This window comes from Myotis yumanensis, unplaced genomic scaffold, assembly GCF_028538775.1.
Source record: "Myotis yumanensis isolate MYYU_CA2020_CCGP unplaced genomic scaffold, mMyoYum1.0.hap1 SCAF_9, whole genome shotgun sequence".
Classification (NCBI taxonomy): Eukaryota; Metazoa; Chordata; class Mammalia; order Chiroptera; family Vespertilionidae; genus Myotis; species Myotis yumanensis.
In genome coordinates, this window is record NW_027223760.1 from 62,306,484 (window position 1) to 62,314,470 (window position 7,987).

The 7,987-nt window shown below is 45.4% G+C and overlaps 1 protein-coding gene across 6 annotated transcripts in view; it reads right to left on the bottom strand.

The window, feature by feature from the left end:
- Positions 1–7,666, bottom strand: part of OSBPL3 (oxysterol binding protein like 3) — a 143,794-nt gene extending 136,128 nt beyond the window's left edge. For all 6 annotated transcript variants that reach the window (XM_070424449.1, XM_070424447.1, XM_070424448.1 and 3 more), the window contains exon 1: positions 7,418–7,666. The gene's annotated coding sequence lies outside the window, so the exon portion shown is untranslated. The remainder of the gene's footprint in view (positions 1–7,417) is intronic.
- Between the last annotated feature and the right edge of the window lie 321 nt (positions 7,667–7,987).

Sequence of the window (7,987 nt, forward strand, 5' to 3'; positions counted from 1 at the left end):
ACCTGGCCAGGGCCCCAGCAAGTTATCTTAAGATACTTTCATGGTTATGCTGGAGAACAGGTTGTTAGACCTTATTCAGTTTGTTACCAAGGTACTAAAAATACAACTTTGGATTAAATTGCCCACAGCAAATAAACCTACATGTAGCACCATAGTAATTACCTCGAGGAAGAGGAGGTAAACCCCTCCACCTCCTCCATGGCACCTGACATCCTACAAACAGCAGAAACAAAAGGGCGGGACTTCCCATGTCATGCTCCTCCGAGAATTCCCCAGCCACATTCTCTTTCCTCCTCTACTTCAGACCATTAATAGCCTGAATCATGACCCAGAGAAAAACGGAACTTTTCTCTCCAGGGTCCTAATCAAAATGCAGGCTCATTCACTTTGATCCACATATCTCCATTCTAATTGAATTCTCTGTGACTGTTTAGTATCTATACCCGCTTCTAAACTGTAATCTCCTTGAAGGGAGGTTCCACATCTATCTACTTCACCTCTAGGTGCCCTGTACCCAGTACGGTGCCTGGCACACAGTGTGCGTGCTCAATCAGTACTTATTTAATGTATGAACAAACATCCAACTGCATGCATTCATCCTAGGAAAGTATTTCCTTCAAGTTTAATCATGTTTGTGAGATGAGAAAAATATTTAGCTTTTGCTTCTAAACATTTCAGATCACTGCCCACCACAAATAATTTGGAGGAAAAAATATATATATATATATTTATATTTACATATATAAATATATATATATATATATACATATATATATATATATATATATATATATAAACCAGTGACCATAACACCATAACAACCATAACGACCGGTCGCTTTGACGCCCACTGTGGCCAGTGAACCGGCCAGATCAGGTACATATGTCTCCTTTTTCCCCCCTTGACCCAAGAGCTCTCTACATGGTTAGCTGAGGCTGATCCCTGGCCAGCATTACAGCTTTACTTATTCCTCTGCTCAAACCTGCTCTTTTCCCATTCTTCCCAGTTACTGTTCTCAAAAGTATCCTTTAATAAGGACTGCCCACTACCGGATTCTCCCACCTCCTCCCCCACTCCTGCAGCCCCGCCCCTGATCGGCCCACCCCACCACGATAAGCCCACAGCCCCTCCCCCCAGCCGGCCCTGCCCCTGATCACACCCCCAACCCCAATAGGGGGCAGGGCTGGTCAGCCAAGGTCCTGCAGCCCCTCCCCCCAGATGGACCTGCCCCTGATGGGCCCCCACCACCCTGATTGTCCCCACCCCTGATCGCCCTCCCCCCACCCCAATGGGGGGCAAGGCCAGCCAGTCAACCTCCCGTGGCCCCTCCCACCAGCCAGCCCCACCCTCTACTGGCCCCCACCACCCTGATCGACCTGAAGCCCCTCCCCGGTCACACCCCCCCCCCCCCACCCTGATCAAGGGCAGGACCAACTGGCCAACCACCCACGGCCCCTCCCCCACGCCACTGGCCCCCCAATCGGTCCCCCAACCCCAATTGGGGGCAGGCTCTGCTGACCAATCACCCATGGCCCCTACCCCCAGCCAGTCAGGCCCTGATCGGCCTGACAGGGGCGGGCCAGCCAGCCAACCTCCCGCCATCTCCTCCTCCCAACAGGCCCAGCCCTGATCCGCCCCAATTGGGGCCAGGCTGGCTGGACCCTACCCATGCACAAATTCGTGCACTGGGCCTCTCATTTGTTTTATAAGATTCAAACTGTAACTTTAAATTTCTTATATTACATTTGATATCAAGACAGGAAACAAGTACGGGAATCTTTAATTATAGTACCACTTTTTAATACATATTTTATATTGAGAAAAGTGTTTGACCCACAGAACAATGATCTCTTGTTGGGCTGCTTGTTGCAATTTAATTTTTTTCTACTTTACATTCAAGCGATTTTTCAATTCAAGTCCACTCTCTCCTGAAATTACAAATGAGAAAGAACATCCTCTGGGGTTGTCTAGCCCACACCTCTCAGAGAACTGGGTATATTACCTTGGCTAATATTTTGTGAGCAGACAACCGAGACAGCGACATGATGTTCATCTAAAGAAATCTGATATGAAATCAATTTGTTTCTCAGCTTAACATCCACATATTATTGTTATTATTATTTAAGAAATATATCCCACTCATACCCCAAGAGTCATGGGGAGTCTAGAAACAATCACTGTCTGGCTCCCAAACAAACAGATTTACTCAGAGTGATTATAAAGCCAGTACAAGGAAAATTCAATTTTAGGGTATAAACAATGTGATTAAGAACAATTAAATTACCGTTGCATTTTCTAAATTTTTCCAAGATGAAGAAGAAAATGTTATAAGCATAACTAATGGACATAAGACACTGGGGGGTAAGGGAGGGCAGGGGTTTGTCAAGGGTGGGGGGGATAAAAAGGGCACTTATGTAATACCCTTTGTAATACTTTTAGCAAAAATAAAAAAATAATAATAATAATATTTTTAAAAAAAGAAGAAAATGTTTCACCAAATACAAGACAAAAGAATCAGATGACTGGCTAAAGGAGAAATTCTTCTACTTCCTCATGCTGTGGTTCCACTGATTATAGAAGAATTTTTTAATGCTCACATGGATGACGTAAGCCCAGGATGACACTGGACTACAGCCTGCCTGCTACAGCTTCTACAAAGGATCATCTTTGAAGGCATCCATACTTCCCAGTCTTTACATATAAGAGGAATCCTTTACAGAAAATATTTTATTCCAGCTTTTGAAAATTCAGATGTCTTTGATATTTTTAACTTATTACAAAAAATTTCCCAGCATACAAAAGTTATACTTTCAGCAGCACTATCCAGCAGAAACGTAATAAGAGCCAAATGTGTAATTTTATTTAAGTAGCCAATTAAAAAGAGTAAAAGGAAACAGGCAAAATTATTTTTAACTATATATTATGATGTATCCAAAATATTATCATTTCAACATATAAATGATAAATTATTGAGATAATTTTATTCTTTTTTGTACAAACTCTTCGAAACTTAGTATTTTACACATATAGTACATCTCAAAAAAAATTAGCCACATTTTGAATGCTCAATAGCCACATGTGGCCAATGGCACCCCAGTAGACAGCAGATACTATAGAAAATAGTATTAAAAACCTCATGAACTCATCACCTTGCTTTAATAATCACTAACTTTCCAACAGCCGTGTTTTTTCTATACTCTTTCTAACCCCAAAATTATTTTGAAGCAAATCCTAGAAATCATAGCATTTTATCCATGTTAAAATTTCCTTGATTATCTCATAATTTTGTTAACAGTTGATTTGTTCAAAATCTAAACAATCAACTATGAATATTTCTTTTTAATGATTTTTTATGACACCAACATAATGGGAGTTATACTTTTAGTAAAGTGCTTTATTAATTCTGATATTTATTAAACATCTATCTTGTGCCAGGCACTGTTCTAGCCCCAAGACACAACAAAGAACAAGACTCAAAAAAATTTTCATGTTTAGTTCCTGACTGCACATTAAGACTATTTAGAGAAGCTTAAAAAATACCAGTTTTTTAAAAAATAGTTCCATAAATTAGCCACAGATAAATAAGTCATGGTATAAATACAATGGGTATAAATATAAATATAAAGGAATGAAGTAATGATTCATGCTACAACAGGTAAGAATCTTGAATACAACCTGCTAAGTGAAAGATAATTGCATTATTCCATTTACATGAAATGTACAGAATAGACAAATCCATTAATATATGAAATAGATTAATAGTTGCAGGGGCGAGGGAGACTGCTAATGGGTGCAGATTTCTTTTGGGGATGATGAAATATTCTAAAATTAATTATAGTGATGGTTGCACAACTTTGAATATACTAAAAACCATTGAATTGCATAATTACATTAAATGGGTAAATTATACAAAATGTGAATTATATCTTAATAAAACTGTGATTCAAAAAGAAGTAGCCCAGCTGATGTGGCTCAGTGATTGAGCATCAACCCATGAACCAGGAGGTCACGTTCAAGTCCCAATCAGGGCACATGCCCAGGTTATCGGTTAGATTCTCATCACTAATTTTCCTATCTCTCTCCCCCTCTCCCTTCCTATCTAAAATCAATTTATATATATATATATATAGAGAGAGAGAGAGAGAGAGAGAGAGAGAGAGAGAGAGATGAGCATAGACCTGTGAACCAGGAAGTCACGATGAAGGAGCTTTCTAGGCAACAGGAATGTCTGAGCAAAGGCAACTCTGTTGCTGAATCAAGTTCGGGCTGCCTATGCATAGCAGGCAAAACCTATAGGAATTCTCTTTAGATTTAGGTGAAAGTAAACTTAAATTTAGATTAAAGAATTTCCTTTCCTCCTATAATAAATTCCTGTCAGGCCATATGCCTGGGTTGTGGGCTCAATCCCCAGTGTGGGGCGTGTAGGATTATTCTGACCGTAATGGTAGAAAACACATTTCAGTTTCTTGGAAGAGGCCCAGAACAAGAGAGAGCCGATCAATGATTCTTATTATTGATGTTTCTATCTCTCGCTACCTCTCCCTTTCTCTCTGAAATCAATAAAAATATATATATTTTAAAAAGAATATAACCAAATAAAGTTGTTTCAGATTCTCTTTTTTAACTGAGCACCTACTATGGATAGGATACCAGGCTTAGTGATGTGAGGGATAGAAACAGAAAATGCATATCGGCCCTGCCTTCAAAGCATTTACAACCTAGAAAGGAAGGCAGTACATTTGAATAAATAAGTCAGGAGGCACTGTGGTGAGGAAATGGGGGGAATATGAAAGGACCGAAGTGCTGATGGTAAGAAAGAATCCCGACATACTCAGGAGTCAGAAAGTGAACTGGAGACTCTCAGGGTTTTTTTGTGGTGGTGTTTTTAATGCTGTGAGAGATTGAGTTCAGAGAGATTATTCTCGCGGAAGTAGTTTATGAGTTCAGTCTTGAAAGATGTGGGTTTCCACAGGAAGACCCAATGAACCAGCTTTCTAGGCAACAGGAATGTCCGAGCAAAGGCAACTCGGTTGCTGAATTAATTTCAGGCTGCGGGTGCACAGCAGGCAAAATCTATAGGATTTCTCTTTAGATGTAGGTGAAAGTAAAAGTAAATTTAGGTTAAAGAATTTCCTTTCCTCCTATATTAAAGTCCCTCCACTTCCAGGCCCACAAACCATAAACTCAGCCACAAAAATCAATGGCAGTAAGAGCCTCAATAATTCAGAAAGTAGTGCAATTAGAAACTTGATATTGGCAGCAGAAAGTCTGTAGCCCAACCTCAGTTCGTTTTAACACATTGTATCACCGAACTCTACCATAATGAAGTAACTTCTAATTAAGCAGTGGGAGCAGGACACATTTCTGTGTAGTGAAGGAGCTAAAGATTTAGAGTTAGAAGGACTATTAGCAGACTCTAGTTCAATGGATGCTACAAGTTCCTGAAGCTTGGCTGCAGTTTCTTCATCTGTAAGATTAAAAGAGATATTATGGGCTTATGGCAGCCTAGTAATATCTGGCCTCTGAGATAACTATTAACTATTATTGAGACGATATCTGAATGAGAAGACAACAAATCTTCTTTTGGCTAAGCAATAGCTTTTGTTACAAATAAAGCTAAATGCCTGTTGACAGTAATGGTAGAAAACACATTTCAGTTTCTTGGAAGAGGCCCAGAACAAGAGAGAGAAAATGATCTGGAATTCTAGTTCTGCCAGGATAACCTTGGGAAAACTGGTTAACCTGCTGGAGCCTCAATTTCCCACCTGGTTAGAAATACCTAGCTGGCTAACAAGACTACTATAATGTCGTTTTTTTAAAAATATATTTTATTGACTTTTTTTTACAGAGAGGAACGGAGAGGGATAAAGAGCTAGAAACATCCATGAGAGAGAAACATCAATCAGCTGCCTCCTGCACACCCCCTACTGGGGATGTGCCTGCAACCAAGATACATGCCCTTGACTGGAATCGAACCTGGGCCCTTCAGTCCAAAGGCTGATGCTCTATCCACTGAGCCAAACTAGTCAGGGCTACTATAATGTTTAATGAGGTAATCTACACAAAGTACCCAGTTCCTACTAGGTGCTCAATCAATAGTAGTTATTGGTATTTAATTTTCCCAATAGGAAAAAATAAATATGAAAATCAAAACCAGCAATGAAATTACCATTCTTCATATGTCAAAGACAAGTTTTCATCACTCATTTAGTAACTATTTCTTCCATACCTACTGTGTGTGTCAGGCACGGTGGTTGACACTGATGATAGAGTGATGAACAAGATGGATAAGATGGCTACTTTTCCATTCTTGTGGCGGAAAGCAGATGGTAGTAAACAGCCCAAGGAGGTAAGTTTCACAGAGGAGCGGAAGGAGGAACATGGAATAGGGAGGCGTGCTGGCAAGTTGGTAGAGGGCTTTAGCTTGGATACACTTCAGCTCAGGCCTGCCTGGCTGGTCTCCTTTGGCCAGAAGGGGGACCTCACCCTGTAGGATGCTTGGGAGTAGAAGGTGCATGACCAGAACTCAGACCTACTCTTTTACCTGCCTGTGGAAGGACCTCTTTTGCATCTGCAGCTTAAAAATATTTCTAAATGCCCCCATCCCAGTACTCAAACCCTGAGGGGCAGTGCAACATCTGGGGAACCTCGTGTACCTCAACCCCAAACACTTCGAGAGACAACTTCACAGTCCCCTCCGATCAGAGTCCGGACTCAGGAGACTGGTAGTTTGTGAGACAGGGGAGGAAACATACAAGTGTGCAAAAGGTGGCTGGCAAGTTTCCTTACCGAAGACGGGCGGCGCGCCCGGGCTGAAGAAAAATCAGTACGACCTACGACCAAGCTCAGGACGCTGGGGAGCCCCAAGAGGCGAGTGCCCTCGGCCGCCGCACCGTGGAGCGGAGCAGGCCGGGGAGTGAAGCTGGCGAGACGGGCGCCTGCAAGGCCAGCGTCGCCCGGGCTCCCCCGCCGCGCCCCAACACGCGGATGTGGTAAAGCTTCGTGCTCAGCTCCATTAACCAGGTTTCCTGTGCCTCCCGCCCCGGCGGCGCGCCTCCCCGCAGCCCAGGACAGCTCTGGTGCGTCGCATCCTGCGGCCCCGCGACCCAGGCCCGCGAGGTCGGCGCCTTCTCGCCATCAATCCCAGCCAAACCGTCCCTCCCTCCAAGGACCGAGCTCTAGGATGGGCGCACTCAAACCCCACATCCAGAGAGACTGGCGCCGGCACCGAGACGACCTCCCCGGCTCGGGGCTGCCCCACCGGCCGGTTCTCCCTCGGCGACGCGAGGCTGACCCCGGTTTGCAGAGACTGGCGGTCACCCCCACCCTCCGCTCCGAAATCGCCGCCCCGCCGAGCCCGCGCGGCCGCCGGGCCCCCACCACGCCCAGCACCGTTCCCACCGGCGTCGGCGCTTACCTGCGCGCTCTGCCGCCGGGGACGCCACCTCGTTCCCATCCACAGACCCAGGAGGAGGCGAACACACTTCTCTGGTCCCCCCCGCAATGCGCAGCTGACCGTTCCCGCAGCGGCTGCGGGAGACTGGGGCGGGGACGGCCACTCGCTGGCGGACGCAGAGGCCGGGGCCCGCGCCGCGCACTAACTGTCCTGCGCTCGCGCCCCTTGGCCGGGCCCAGCTCGCGGACGCAAGACCGCGCCGCCAGTTCCCAGGACTTTGCCCAGAACTTCGCGCTCGTCGCCTGCGGATCAGCAGGAGGGGGTGAGCGAGGAGGCGGGGCCTGAGCCCGCCATGGGGCGGGGCCACGAGCGGAGGGCGGGGAAGACGGGAGGAACGGCAGAGTGACCCACACTCCCACCAATCAGGAGTCGGCCTCGGGGAAGGAGGTGGGGCGATGCGCTAGGAAGAAGCGGACGGATTCCATGACGCAGTGGAGGGAGTTGGAACCACGGGTTCCCGACAGGTGCGAAGGGCAGAGGGAGGTGAGAGCTGCGTGGGGCCCGGGAAGGGGCTTCCAGCGGCCCAGCGCG